General features: G+C 43.9%; 1 long non-coding RNA gene across 1 annotated transcript in view; it reads right to left on the bottom strand.

Annotated features, from left to right (window-relative positions):
* The window catches only part of LOC137376487 (uncharacterized), a 36,722-nt gene extending 32,291 nt beyond the window's left edge, over positions 1 to 4,431 (bottom strand). Inside the window, exon 1 of the long non-coding RNA XR_010976241.1 lies at positions 4,347 to 4,431. This is a non-coding gene — a long non-coding RNA (uncharacterized lncRNA). The remainder of the gene's footprint in view (positions 1 to 4,346) is intronic.
* Positions 4,432 to 15,996: the final 11,565 nt, after the last annotated feature.

Below are 15,996 nucleotides of genomic sequence, written 5' to 3'. Positions count from 1 at the left end.
TGTGAAAGATTACTGAAGAATTTTTTATTACTTTTATTATTTGCTTCACTTCCCCTCTGTGGTCTCCCCGTACCACATAGAATCTTAGCCAAGAAAATAAGTAGGTAGCCTGCTTCTAGGCCTCTGTTGATGCCATTCCATCATCATTAGGAAATACACAACAGTATCCTACAGTTCCTCTCTTCTGACTTTCCTAACCTCCTTGTGCCTGCTCTCGGCTTTTACTATGACCACATATAGAAAGAAAGAATTTCAAGGGCTTGAAGCACACAATGACTTTCTGTGGTACTGGAGCTCTAACATTAGGCCATCCTTCAACGATCTCATATATCAGCTTGGCACAGGTATTGGTGCTGTCAGTTCTGAGTCAGATGGTTGTCAGCTCAGGCCCCTTAGAGTCCTTCATTGTTGAACATATTGTCTTTTAGACGAGATGGTCAGCCGAAACTCCATTTGATTTTTTTATGTGGAAGGTAAAAGATCCCATGGCACTATTCAAGGACAAAGAGAGAGTTTCTGTGGTGTTCTGATCAATGTTTCTCTCTCAACCAGCACCACTAGAAAAAGTTTAGCTGGACGATTGTCTCATTTACTGTTGGTGAGATTTTGACGTGTGCAAATTGTCTCCTTTGTCTGCCAACATAACAACAGTGACTGCACTTCAAAAATTGACTTATTGGACATAGGGGAATAGAAATTGGATCTTTAGGCATATTTTACAAATGGGCATAATGAGGGTCAATTCTAGAAAGCAATAGCCCACATCAAAAGACACCTGAAAAACAACCAGTCTGATATTATTTATTTATTTAGAGAAACAGGCCCTTCGGCCCACCGAGTCTGTGCAGACCATCAGCCACCCATTTATACTAATCCTACATTAATCCCATATTGCTACCACATCCCCACACCTTCCCTCAATTCCCCTACCTATACTAGGGACAATTTATAATGGCCAATTTACCTATCAACCTGCAACTCTTTGGCTGTGGGAGGAAACCGGAGCACCCAGCGAAAACCCACGCAGTCACAGGGAGAACTTGCAAACTCCGCACAGGCAGTACCCAGAATCGAACCCAGGTCCCTTGAGCTGTGAGGCTGCTGTGTTAACCACTGCGCCAGTCAGGTGATTTTACAGGTCAGCATTTTAAAGAATTTTCATCAGTTTGAGTTGTGCTTATCTTGGCCTGAACTCCAAGCGTAATCCAAGGTACGTGTAATTAGGCATGTAGCAAATCTTTATGACCTTTATTTAACATAACTTTAAATTTCCTGGTTGAAAGATTCAGGTTCAGAGCTTTGTTGCTAGCCCATGTTTGTGTTCCATTGGCTAACCAGCTCCATTGAAATTCACATTTCTTCCACTCTAAAGAACCATTCTTTCACAGTCATAAACTCCAATGAGGGTTTGCAACACAAAATTTTGAAGTATAGTTTTTTTTTGTAAAATTAGTTCAATAAACACTCAAGTCAAAGAATCTTCAAAATTGTGAAAGCATGTTGTAGCACTAAAGGTATTCGTTTCACAGGTCTGTAGATGTGGTTTTAAGTCCATGCAGAGTGTTGCATTGCAACAAAGGGAGTAGTTTTACTGCCATTTTGCAAAGCAGTGTAAGGTAATTTTAAATCACTTGGTGTTCAGGCCAAGATAAGCACAACTCAAACTGATGAAAATTCTCACTTTAAAATGCTGATCTGATGGGCCTCATGGAGCTTTAGAAACTTAATTTTCACCCTTTTTGCCACTAAGAGAGAAGCACTAGCCACTCAAGGCTCTTGTTTTAAAGAGGCCAATGTCTCCTTAAAATAGCAAAGAGAAAATTTTCAAACATACCACTGTAAGCCCTTGTACGCTACTATCGCCCAGCTTCATTTTGGGGTCAAAGAAGTAAACTAATCAAATTGAAAAACTATGTCAGCAGAATAATTGTAACAAATTAAATGATTACATTTTTAACTAATAAAGGATCTGCAAAATCCAAACCAAACCAGGCTCAATTAAATCATTGTCCAGGCTTATATAGAAGTCATACATGCACCAGTCCTACAAAACACATGACTTCAACCAACTGTAAGGGATGCATGTGATTATGTGATCTTAGAGTAGCCTCTGAGTTCATGCATCCTTAGTAAGAAACAGTTCTATAATAACAACATAGTTACAGCATTACAAGGACAGCATTACCCCTGAAATAATCAAGAGTGCCAAGCCTGCTATACTCTCAGCACTACATGAACTGCTATGCCTGTGCTGGGACGAGGGAGCAGTACCCCAGGACATGCGCGATGCCAACATCATCACCCTCTATAAAAACAAAGGTGACCGCGGTGACTGCAACAACTACCGTGGAATCTCCCTGCTCAGCATAGTGGGGAAAGTCTTTGCTCGAGTCGCTCTGAACAGGCTCCAGAAGCTGGCCGAGCGCGTCTACCCTGAGGCACAGTGTGGCTTTCGTGCAGAGAGATCGACTATTGACATGCTGTTCTCCCTTCGTCAGATACAGGAGAAATGCCGTGAACAACAGATGCCCCTTTACATTGCTTTCATTGATCTCACCAAAGCCTTTGACCTCGTCAGCAGACGTGGTCTCTTCAGACTACTAGAAAAGATCGGATGTCCACCAAAGCTACTAAGTATCATCACCTCATTCCATGACAATATGAAAGGCACAATTCAACATGGTGGCTCCTCATCAGAGCCCTTTCCTATCCTGAGTGGTGTGAAACAGGGCTGTGTTCTCGCACCCACACTTTTTGGGATTTTCTTCTCCCTGCTGCTTTCACATGCGTTCAAATCCTCTGAAGAAGGAATTTTCCTCCACACAAGATCAGGGGGCAGGTTGTTCAACCTTGCCCGTCTAAGAGCGAAGTCCAAAGTACGGAAAGTCCTCATCAGAGAACTCCTCTTTGCTGACGATGCTGCTTTAACATCTCACACTGAAGAATGCCTGCAGAGTCTCATCGACAGGTTTGCGTCTGCCTGCAATGAATTTGGCCTAACCATCAGCCTCAAGAAAACGAACATCATGGGGCAGGATGTCAGAAATGCTCCATCCATCAATATTGGCGACCACGCTCTGGAAGTGGTTCAAGAGTTCACCTACCTAGGCTCAACTATCACCAGTAACCTGTCTCTAGATGCAGAAATCAACAAGCGCATGGGTAAGGCTTCCACTGCTATGTCCAGACTGGCCAAGAGAGTGTGGGAAAATGGCGCACTGACACGGAACACAAAAGTCCGAGTGTATCAGGCCTGTGTCCTCAGTACCTTGCTCTACGGCAGCGAGGCCTGGACAACGTATGTCAGCCAAGAGCGACGTCTCAATTCATTCCATCTTCGCTGCCTTCGGAGAATACTTGGCATCAGGTGGCAGGACTATATCTCCAACACAGAAGTCCTTGAAGCGGCCAACACCCCCAGCTTATACACACTACTGAGTCAGCGGCGCTTGAGATGGCTTGGCCATGTGAGCCGCATGAAAGATGGCAGGATCCCCAAAGACACATTGTACAGCGAGCTCGCCACTGGTATCAGACCCACCGGCCGTCCATGTCTCCGTTATAAAGACGTCTGCAAACGCGACATGAAATCGTGTGACATTGATCACAAGTCGTGGGAGTCAGTTGCCAGCATTCGCCAGAGCTGGCGGGCAGCCATAAAGACAGGGCTAAATTGTGGCGAGTCGAAGAGACTTAGTAGTTGGCAGGAAAAAAGACAGAGGCGCAAGGGGAGAGCCAACTGTGCAACAGCCCCAACAAACAAATTTCTCTGCAGCACCTGTGGAAGACCCTGTCACTCCAGAATTGGCCTTTATAGCCACTCCAGGCGCTGCTTCACAAACCACTGACCACCTCCAGGCGCGTATCCATTGTCTCTCGAGATAAGGAGGCCCAAAAGAAAAAAGAAAAAAGAAAGAAGAGTAGCCTCTGAGTTCATGCATCCTTAGTAAGAAACAGTTCTATAATAACAACATAGTTACAGTTTAGTACATGCCTAACTTTAAGAGAATGCTGCTGATGAAATTACCATAATAAAGAGGTAGTTGGAAGTGTGATTGATCATAACGCAACCCGCCAAAGGGATAGCCCAGGGAGCTGTATATGTTTGAACTTGAATTCTTCATAATAGCTGCCAAAAAGCTTTAGCAGTGGCTTAGGAACAGGTCAATGGCAGTGGGCAGGCAAGGTCCACGGAAAAAAGAAAGATAGAAGTGAAAGAATATAGAAATAAACAAAAAACAAAAGATAAAAACAGAACCTTTGCAGTAATGATCTACAGCAAGTGTTATTCCAGAATATTTCAAAATACACACTCAGTGTTCCATGAATTAAGTAGCAAAACTCACTCATGGTGCTAGGTTCCAGCCATCATTGTGGATCAATACGATAAATCAAAGCCCCTGTTCCTCCCCTGTATGCACTGCAACTGCCCCACCTCGCTGATTTGACCCACCATGAACAAATCCTAGTTTGTGTGAAACGATATGTTTATACAAAGCGCAAATATCCTGTCAAGGAAAATTGCCTCTTTCAGTATGTCTTAGTTCCACTTAATTCTGTAACCAAACAAAATTAGGAAAATAGGCTGACGAAGCAGAGACTTTCTATACTTTATCTGACTCAAGTTCCTGTTATGTTAAGCAGGTTAAAAACACTGGCAAAGTAGGGTGGTACAGAAATTCAGCAAGAAAACCCATTGCATACATAAAACACCACATTCAGGCTGTGAAACTAACCACAAGATGCATGTCAGACTGGACCAATTCGTATATGCGGTGTACTTCAAAAGCTCTGTGGTTGCTATATCATCAAATATGTCTTAGACCCAAGACATGGAACTTGTTTTAGAGATACACTTCTGAACCAATGGCTCATAGTTTTAGCATTCAGGATGGAAAGGGCCTTTCATTCAATTTGACAAGCAGTAGATAAACATAGAAAGACAGAACTGAGAAGAAAGTTAAACAAAGTGGCAAAAGTAAAAGTAAAAAGATAATTCCTGCAGTAATGATTTATAGCAGGTATTATTATTGCCAAATTCATCTAAGTGCACATTCAATGCTCTGTTAGTCACATGTCCATAGAATGAGTTGTATATCTCACGTCAGACCTCACTGGGCATTATGGTTAGTTCTTAGAGAATAAAACAGCCTGTGTCAGTCATTCATATATTATTGTGTCAATCTGTCAATCTGAAAAAAAATCCAACAACCTTTCTTTTTAATTAATAAATGAGGAACATTAATTAAAAGTTATCTTAAAGTTCCTCATTTGCTTTGTGTGCAAAGGAACTGTATGATGTGCGACTGAGCTATTGCAGCAGAAATGTCACAGGTCTGATCCATGGCCTTGATTTTAACTCAGGGTGGTATCAATGCTTGTAGTGAGGGGGAGGGGCAGAGCTAACGACAAGCTCTTATGCTGAGGCCCAGAGACACTTAGCTCTTGGGCCTCATTCACATACACAAGCTCAGAATCTCGGATCAGATTCTGAACTCAGCAGGAGTCACTAACTGGCCGGTTTAAAAATTTAATACATCGTTTTCAACTTACAGCATCTCTGTTGCTAACAGTCCTGACCACAACAGTTACATTGTAAGATAAATAATGTGATTGCCTCTAGAAGGGTGCAGATCACCCCAAGATGTGGTTTTCTCAAGTGGTTTCAGGCTGGTAGCATCACAATGGTAATATAAACAGCACTTCAATTAGGACTTGCTATTATTTCTGGCTGAACCTTCCTGTGCTGATCAGTGATACAACTTCCTATTGTTGGCCAGCCACTTTGACATGCCCAACATTCAAAAATGAAAGCTGCAGTTGTGACTTTTAAAAAGTTTCACATGTCCAAACCTAAACACATGCATTTCTTTGTTTAATCCTGTTACCACATCAAAGAGAAATAGGACAGCGATATTGAATGATCTAAGGCCAATGTATGGCCAACATTTAACAGAATCCATACCAGGAGCAAAAAAAGCGTTTTGGTAAGTGATGATTGTGCCAACAACAGTGGGTGGATTTTTAACTTCCTGTCCAGACTTAAAACTGGCATTACACATCAGTCACCCCTTATAGAAACCCACAAATTTCATTTGAACAACAACTTACTTCTATATTGTGTCTTTAACATAGAATCCTAATGTGCTTCATTAGACAAATTAGGCATAATTAGACAAAAATGGACACTGAGCCAAGGAAGGAGATATACGAACATACAAATTAGGAACAGGAGTAGGCCACTCTGCCCCTCAAGCCTGCTCCGCCATTCAACAAGATCATAACTGATCTGATTGTAACCTCAAATTCACATTCCCGCCTACCCCCAATAACCTTTCACCCCCTTGCTTATCAAGAATCTATCTGCCTCTGCCTTAAAATATTTAAAGACTCTGCTTCCATCGCTTTTTGAGGAACAGAGTGCCAAAACCCAAAACCCTCTGACAAAAAAAAATTCTCCTCATCTCTGTCTTAAATGGGCGACTCCTTACTTTTAAACAATAACCCCAAGTTCTAGATTCTCCCACAAGAGGAAACATCCTTTCCACATACACCCTGCCAAGAGCCGTCAGGATCTTATATGTTTCAATCAAGTTTCCTCTTACTCTTCTAAACTGCAGTGGATACAAGCCTAGCCTGTCCAACGTCTCCTCATAAGACAACCCAACCATTCCAGGTATTAGTCCAGTAAACCTTCTCTGAACTGTTTCTAATGCATTTACATCCTTCCTTAAATCAGGAGACCAATACTGTAGAGACCAGATGTGGTCTCAGCAATGCCCTGTATAACTGTAGCATAACCTCCCTACTTTTGTATTCAATTACCCTTGCAATAAATTATACATTCTATTAGCTTTCCTAATTATTTGCTGTACCTGCATCATAACCTTTTGCAATTCATGCACTAGGACACCCAAATTCCTCTGCATCTCAGAGCTCTGCAATCTCTGACCATTTAGATAATAAACTTTTTTATTCTTCCTGCCAAAATGGACAATTTCACATTTTTTATAGTTAGAGATACAGCACTGAAACAGGCCCTTCGGCCCACCGAGTCTGTGCCGACCATCAACCACCCATTTATACTAATCCTACATTCCTACCACATCCCCACCTGTCCCTATATTCCCCTACCACCTATCTATACTAGGGGCAATTTATAATGGCCAATTTACCTATCAACCTGCAAGTCTTTGGCTGTGGGAGGAAACCGGAGCACCCGGCGAAAACCCACGCAGTCACAGATGAACTTGCAAACTCCGCACAGGCAGTACCCAGAATTGAAGCCGAGTCGCTGGAGCTGTGAGTGCTAACCACTGCGCCATTGTGCCGCATCTCCCACATTGGACTCCATTTGCCAGATCTTTGTCCAGTCATGTCACCTATCTATATTCCTTTGTAGCCTCTTTATGTCCTCTTCACAACTTACTTACCTACCTATCTTTCTGTCATCAGCAAATTTAGCAACCATACCTTCAGTCCCTTCATCCAAGTCATTTATATAAATTATAAAAAGTTGAGGGCCCAGCACTGATCCCTGTGGCACACCACTCGTTACATCTTGCCAACCAGAAAATAACCCATTTATGCCTACTCTCTGTTGTGGGGGGGTGGGGGTTTACAAAATATTTTGTCAAAAAGGTCTGTTTTAAGGAAGGTCTTAAAGGAAGAGAGGTGGAGGGACTTAGGAAGGGATTTCCTGTGGCCTAGACAGCTGGAGGCATGGCCTCAAATGGTGGTCAAAGGGAGGAAGAGATACACAAAAGGAATAGACAGCTGTGGGGTCAGTTGTAGGGTTGGAGGAGAGAGCATGGTTAAAGAGATAGAGGCCAACAAGGCCATGATAGGCTTTATAGCCCTTCCTATCACCATAGGGATAAACCATCAGGGAGGGACTTAAGCAAAGGTCATGCTGAGAAAAGAAGAAGTCATCGAGTAGATCACCCTTCCACACTTTCTAAATACTAGCTCAAGGGGAACCTAAAGAATCATGCATGGTTCAGAAAATCTAAACTGAAGAAGAAAATTAATAGATTCAGAAAAGAAACAAGCACGAGGCGATACTTCTTCTGCTGGTTCTACTATATTCAGCTGGGAGCAACTGTTTGACATTAATCAACCCTACCCTGCAATTATGGTGCAGCAAATGTTACATTAACTTGCCTAATTAGATGGATCTGTACTACAAATAAGCATGATGCAGTGTTATGTAAAACAAATTTCAGAAAGTGAAATGAAACATGAGTCACTGTGGTATAGGGTGGAGGGCTGAAAACATGTTGGTTTTGTACAAGTTTCGCACAATGTGCCACAGATCATTCATCTCCTTCTTTAGAGTCAATACCATTGAGGCCCTACAAATAAGCATTGTTGAGGACATTGTTTTCTTTAGTCAGTCAAAGTACACTGGCTTTGGGATGATGAAAGTTAACTGTGTGTAGGTTATTTTTATTCTTTCATGGGATGCGGGTGTTGCTGGCAAGGTCAGTATTTGTTTCCCATCCTAATTGCCTTTGACAACTAAGTGGCTTGTTAGGCCATTTCAGAGAGCAGTTAAGAGTCAACCACATTGCTGTGGGTCTGGACTCACATGTAGGCCAGAACAGGTAAGGATGGCAGATTTCCTTCCCTAAAGGACATAATATAAAGGACATCATATCAATAAAGTCGAGCTAATTCCTGTATCTCCAGCCATTTTGCTGATGGGCCACCTTTTAGTGAAATAATTGGTAAAATTAAAATATTACTAGTCGATCTCCATGACATCTTAATTGGGATAGCAGTTAATCTGGACTTGTTTTCAAGCCCAAACATGATGAGTCCTGATGCCGGCCTAGCTCAGGACTCCTCAGCAGCTCCTGTGACTGCTAAACGTGTTTTCATTATTTGTTTTTAAGAAACATATTCCTGGGGAATCAGAAGCATCAGGGGTGCTCCTTGTGACTGTTTGGGAGTCACATCAGCTCTCACATAGCCCCTCCAAACCTCCCTAACTAAGGGCCAATGGCAGCAAGGTCCAAGATTGGGTGCTGCCTGCGGAGGCTGTTTTGGATAGAAATGCAAGACTGTACTAATGTGCCTCCTGGCTTGCCATAGTCATGTGACCTCTACCATGAGGCACTCACTGCAGGCATCCATCAACAGGCAGTTCAATAAAGATACAGTACAAGCACGACTGTTGGCCTGTGAGCTCGTAACAGAGGCACGACTAGCATAGCAGCTTTCCACATTATTCAGATGACAACAAGGACCTATTTCCATTGATCCTCGGAGCTCTTGCTTTGGGCACTACACGTCTGGAGCATCGAGCCTGGGCCCAATAACAAGCTGAGACTCATTTGTACCCAGTTTGATGATGTGATTCCTTTCATTAATCTTTTTCTTTGAAGAGAAAAATTAGGTCTTAATTATGACTTTTTTGTGCTACCAAAACTATGATCCTCCTCACTTCATTTGAGGGATGCCCATCAGTTGGTAACATTTGCCATACCATCGATTCTGTCTTGTTTGAGATAGTCATTGCCAGGCACTTATGTGGCGTGAATGTTACTTGCCACTTATTAGCCCAAACCTGGATGTTGTCCAGGTCTTGCTGCATATGGACATGGCTGCTTCAGTATCTGAGGAGTCATGAATGGTGCTGAACATTGTGCAATTATCAGCGAACATCCCCACTTCCGATCTCATGATGGAAGGAAGGTCATTGATGAAGCAGCTGAAGATGGTTGGGCCTAGGACACTATCCTGAGGAACTCCTGCAATAATGTCCTGACACTGAGATGATTGACCTGCAGCAACCACAACCGTCTTTCTTTGTGCTAGGTATGGCTCCAACCATTGGAGCATTTTTGCCCCGATTCCCATTGACTCCAGTTTTGCTAGGGTTCCTTGATGCCATGGTTGGTCAAATTCTGCCTTGATGTCAAGGGCAGTCACTCTCACCTCACCTCTTGAGTTCAGCTCTTTTGTCCATGTTTGGACCAAGGCTGTAATGAGGTCAGGAACTGAGTGGCCCTGGCGGAGCGCAAACTCAGTGTCAGTGAACAGGTTATTACTGAGCAAGTGCTCAGATGTTATGGCAGATGTTAGGTATGCGTTCGGATGAATATGATAAGATAGATACATACTTTTTATCGTAATGTCAGACGTTAGCTCTTATGTACACTGTGACGGAAACCACACCTGCCAAATGGAAACATATTAATTTCGTCATGTGGAACACTACTTGAATGTTTTATTGGACATTGAACATAACCTGTTTAAAAGGACCACAGAGCTGAACAGCAGAAACATGGCTGCACATTTGCATTCTGACAGACAGTTGAATAGAGAGACAATGGAAGTGCTCACTGATCCAATTAACAAGATTGGTCTGGGCAAAAGTGGTGATCCACATCTTGTCTGTGTAAGAGCCAGCACTACCTCCCACCACCAGCAACCCCCCCCCCCCACCCCCCCCACCCACACCAACTGTGTCTAGTAAGCTTTGAAGAATCAACAATCCTCCCTAGAAGATGCTGTTTCAAACAAAGAGTGGGTCACATGACTTTCCTGCTAGCAAGACTGGGAACTGTGTGAATTGTGCCTCACAGCAAGATTTGGGGCAGGCTGCAATTGAACTTCAAGAAGAAAACACTTCTCTCTCTGTCTCTCTCTCTCAAGCAAAGTCCCAGGGACCCATGGAAGCAACTTAAGCCTCAAGACATAGGACTCTTTCAGCCTTCTGGTACCAGAGAAACAAGTTTGAAAGTGTGCATTGGGCCCCAGCAAGAACTACAACACCGCAATTCCAACCAAGGACTTTACAGCAAAACTAAAGACAGTAACTGAATTCCATATACTACTCCAAACCCTCCCCCTTTAATTCTTTCTCCTCCTCTCTATCTATTTGTGTGTGTTTATCTCGTATGCATGGTGGTGTCGCGTATTTTAGTAATTTTAACTGAGTTAAAGTGAAAAGACTAATAAACTTACATCTTTCTTGTTTAAACCTGAGAAAGCCTGTCTGATTGGTCCATTTACAATTACAATTAGAGAGCAGTGACCAAGGACTCACTGAGGGGTTAAGCTTAAAAACACCATAGTTTAAAAGTTAAACCCTGTTACGGCCTCACCAGGAAAGGGGCCAGAGGGAAGCCTGAGACCCCTTCCTCACCTGGTTGTAACAACACTGTAATTTAAACTATTGCCCATCAATATTTATATGAAAACATAATTAACATTAAGAAAGGCCCCCCAGGTGGTTTAGTGGGGAAGACCATCGCTTGAAAGCTTAAAATGCAGTCATTGCTGGGTCTCACTAGACGCAAGTTAGGTCAGAGATAGTGCTGCAAACTTGCGGCCCTGATTCTGTGACCCATGCGAGCCTTCACACCCACAGTGGAGTATCACAATTTGTGTCCTTTGATCTATTGCAGGGACGTACATAACATTCCAGAATTGATGCCCTATCTGTGTTATCAATTGACCTAAACCAGATCAGCAATTTTGATTTTACCTAGAAATTGCGCATGGGAACAGACAGAATCAACTCTAATGTTCTCAGCAGACAAAGGGCTTGGCAGTGTTCAGTGTTCAAGCTCATGCTTCAGAATGGCAACTTGAGCAAGATACTGGAGAACTACACTCGCCTGTGGAACTTTACCCTGCTGGGAGGCTGAGTCTTCTTTCCGAGGAAGAGAGAAGAGCAAGTTAGAAGTGGAAAGCAGGAAGGAAGGAAGAACTTGCATTTATATAATGTCTTATCACAATGTCAGGACCAAAGAATCACATTCTGAGGTGCAGGCACTGTTATTCAGGTAAACACAGCAACTAAATTGCATGCAACAAGTGAGATGAATGACCATATACCTGGGGCCTGATTTTGCCGCAGGCTTCGGGACCCTGACAGCAAGACCAAATGGGGGTTCCGAGCCCACACTTGCTGGGTCAGCAATCTTCTTGCTGGCGCCGTCCTAATCAGTCACCTCCGAGCTTGCCATCATTTGGCTACCCACGCTGCCCGCCGAATCAGAGAGTCGGAAGCCCTAGAACCCCAGCTGCCCCACCAGGAGAGGTGGGCACTGCTGAGGCAGATCGGGGAACGCGATCTCATCGTAGAGGCACCCTCACTGGACTGCACAGCAATTATCAAATAGCCGACATCTAGACCAATAGGTGAATTGTCCTGGAGGGGAAGCCCCTCCACTGAATAGGTCTCGGCCATGAATGCAGCCTTTCATTAATGCAGATCTCTATTTGCGGTATGGAGTCTCTGGCTCTGAAGGGTACCCCAGCCTACCACAGGGAGGCTGCCTCCATTGAGCTGATAGCCCCCATATCCTGTGGAGGACTGCTCCACCACTGATAAAATGGCAGAGAGGCCGCAAAATTGTCCTAATTGAGGCCCCCAACAATCTTAAGTGGCTTCCTGTCTTTATGAATCCACTTCCCAGCCTGCCCTGGGAAAGATCCGCAGCAGCGGGAACGAGGGGAGCTGTCCTGATGAGGCTTCCCCTTATTTTCCCAACCACTCCCCACAGCATAGTGGCACAGTGGTTAGCACCGCAGCCTCACAGCTCCAGTGACTCGGGTTCAGTTCTGGGTACTGCCTGTGCGGAGTTTGCAAGTTCTCCCTGTGACTGTGTGGGTTTCCACCGGGTGCTCTGGTTTCCTTCCACAGCCAAAGACTTGCAGGTTGATAGGTAAATTGGCCATTATAAATTGCCCCTCATGTAGGTAGGTGGTAGGGAATATGGGATTAATGTAGGATTAGTATAAATGGGTGGTTGTTGGTCAGCACAGACTCAGTGGGCCGAAGGGCCTGTTTCAGTGCTGTATCTCTCTCTCTCTATGACCTCCAATCCTGCTACCACGGGGCTGGGAAAATTTACCGCCTGCTTCCAGTGATGTTACTTGAGGAAGGAATGTTGGCCACAATACCCGAAGAAGTCAAGGTTCTTCGTCAAGTAAATGCTGTGGATTCTATTATATCCATCCGAACAAGCATTTCGAGGATAGTACATCTGGTGATGTAGTATTCCTTCAGTTTTGCTCTAAAGGGGGTAAAATTTAAGAAATAGGTCGGCTTTTCTAATAAATGAAAAGTTGACATTGGTGCAACACTGAAAACCTTAGATTCTGCCAACTGCAAGGCCTTGAGGATGTTGCTGACTGTTTAAGAATGCCAGCAAGGGACTTACAGAGGTTTCAATTGTTATATAATGACAGCATCATCTGTAATAGGATTGGAACATGATTAGCTAATGTGTTTTGCATTATGTTAGAGCTCATCAAGGATGTATTATTGCTCCAGGACTCTTCAGTGCAGTAATGGGCAGAATTATGACAGGAACAATCATTGGGTCACAGATTGATTGTCCCTTTTTTTGCAGTCATAACCATTGGCAAGAGAAAAACCGATGAGAACCTGATCTTTTTCCCACCACAGTAACTGAAATGTCTTGTCTGGTTTCTTTTTGGCTGCTGCATAGCTTTGGAAGCAAACAAAGGCCAATTCATTCTCAGATTGACAAACCACCTGCTGGTTGACCACTATAATCAAAGAGCCATTAGGCAGGCGTGTACACGTTAAAATTTATGTGTTAGCATCATTAGGGTTAAACCCATTACTCAGTGCTGGAAGAACAAAAATCTAGGTCAGTTATCTAATCTCATTGTGCTGCTCAGTTCCTCTTCTGATAATTTTAAAATGTGGCTTTCACATTCAATGCTTCTCGATGAAGATTACACCTTTGAGACTTTACAAAAAGTTCTGTAAAATTTGGCGTGGACCCAAACGCCCACCTTCATCTTTAGTGCTCCCAAATTTGTAAGCCTGAAATTCTTGGCAACAAAGAACCTTTCATAAAGTGTTGACAGAATTCTTCACAGCTGAAATGATTGTGAAGCGACAATGTAGGATAGTTCGGTTTATTTGAGAAGAATTTTATCACAAACCTCCTTAAACTGCCAACAAATCTCCTGTTTGGTAACAAATTGATTTTTTTTTAAACCTGAACATTAACTATTTGAGCAGCCGTTCTTTACAGTTTTCAGATTCTATTTTTGTTTTCATCACTTACGGCAAAATGAAAGCCTGAACGTTTCTAATGTTTAATATTATAAATTGCAACTAACTAAACATGTGGATATAAATTCTCCAAGCTTTTAAAACCTAACATCCTGAGATTTAACTGTTACTTCTTGTTCTATTTCATTCTGTCTGCTACTCTTAAATTTAGTCATGCAGGATGGACCTTGATCCTTCACCCAGATCTCTGAAAACAAAGAATAATGGAATCACAGATCATCTCATCTTGTTCCAAATGCTGTACATATAAATAAACAACTGGAATCATCCTTGATGCAGAAATATGTCAAACATACACTACATTTCCCAATTTATTTCACTATGGTTCATTGTCTAAGGTTTTATGAAACTCAAAGATGTGTAAGATATAATGGTTGGATCCACTAGCACAGATGCACATTGAGTGTGGCTAACCTATATAAATAGGTGCAAAAGGCCTGAGGTCTGCAGTGTGCCTAATGCATATAGCAATCATAATGCAGCAGACCTATGCTTGATAGTATGCATTAGGCTCATCAGGGCCCTAAATGCAGTCAGAGCATCTGAAAGTGCTGCTGTCACTCAATGGGCATTGGGTGGGAGGCAGATTGAGCCCAGGGGTCAGCAACGTGTCCAGTGTCCATGGTAAAAATTTTGAAGTGTGTGACTGGTAATTTGAGGGATGAGAAATTTCCCATTGGCTTCTTCTGCCAGACCAGTCTGACTTTAAAAACAAATCACAGCCGTCAGTTTCACAGCTTAGAGCAGAGACAGATTCGGGGTTTTCCAGCAGGTTCCAATCTTTTTTTAAAAAGCCCACTGAAAACCCCAAATCTGTCTGAGGTTCAGAAGCGCTGTTCTCTCTCGAAACAGCTGTGAAACTGACAGCTGTGATTTTAAAACTGACCAACAAAACTGCTTTACTGAGAGTTCCCACTTTTTTTATTCATTCATGGGATGTGGGCAACGCTGGCCAGGCCAGCATTTATTGCCCATCCTAATTGCTCTTGAGAAGGTGTTGGAGAGCTGCCTTCTTGAACTGCTGCAGTCCATGTGGGGTAGGTACACCCACAGTGCTGTTAGGAAGGGAGTTCCAGGATTTTGATCCAGCGGCAGTGAAGGAACGGCGATATCGTTCCAAGTCAGGATGGTGTGTGACTTGGAGGGGAACTTGCAGGTGGTGGTGTTCCCATGTATGTGCTGCCCTTGTCCTTCTAGTTGGTAGAGGTAACTGTAACTCTGTGCAACTGTAAGAGAGAAAGAGAGAGGGGGGGAACAGAGAGAGAGAGGGGTGGGACAGAGAGAGAGAGAGGAGGGACAGAGAGAGAGAGAGGAGGGAGAGAGAGAGGGGGGAGAGAGAGGGAGAGGGGGAGGGGGGAAAGAGAGAAAAGGGAGAGACAGAGAGAAGGGGGAGCGAGAGGGAGAAACAGAGAGACGGAGAGAAATGAGAGAGAGGGGGAGAGAGAGGGCGAGGAGGAAGAGAAGGGGGAAGAGAGAGAGGGGGTGAGGGAAAGGGGGAGAGAGAGGGCAGGGAGGGGGGAGAGAGAGGGCAGGGAGGGGGAAGAGAGGAGAGAGAGAGGGAGAGAGAGGAGAGAGGGTGGTGGGGAGAGAGAAAGGGGGAGAGAGAGGGGGAGAGAGAGAGTGGGGAGAGAGAGAAAGAGAAGGGGAGAGAGAGAAGAGGGAGAGGGGGGGAGAGAGAGTGGGCAGAGAGAGAGGGGGAGGGGGGAGAGAGGAGGAGGGAGAGGAGAGAGAGGGAGGAGTGGGGGAGAGAGGGAGAGGGAGAGGGGGAGAAAGATGGACACAGAGAGGAAATGGGGATTGACACAGAGAGGGAGAGAGTGCGAGAGGGGGGAGAAAGAGATCAAGATCGCACCTGACAAATGGACATCTATCCAGATTCTCCGCATCACCACATCAAGTGTGCGGGCAGATATTGACTACTTATG

Source organism: Heterodontus francisci, chromosome 13 (genome assembly GCF_036365525.1).
Source record: "Heterodontus francisci isolate sHetFra1 chromosome 13, sHetFra1.hap1, whole genome shotgun sequence".
Classification (NCBI taxonomy): domain Eukaryota; kingdom Metazoa; phylum Chordata; class Chondrichthyes; order Heterodontiformes; family Heterodontidae; genus Heterodontus; species Heterodontus francisci.
The sequence above is the reverse complement of the archived record's forward strand: the minus strand, read 5'-3'. Positions and strand labels throughout refer to the sequence as shown.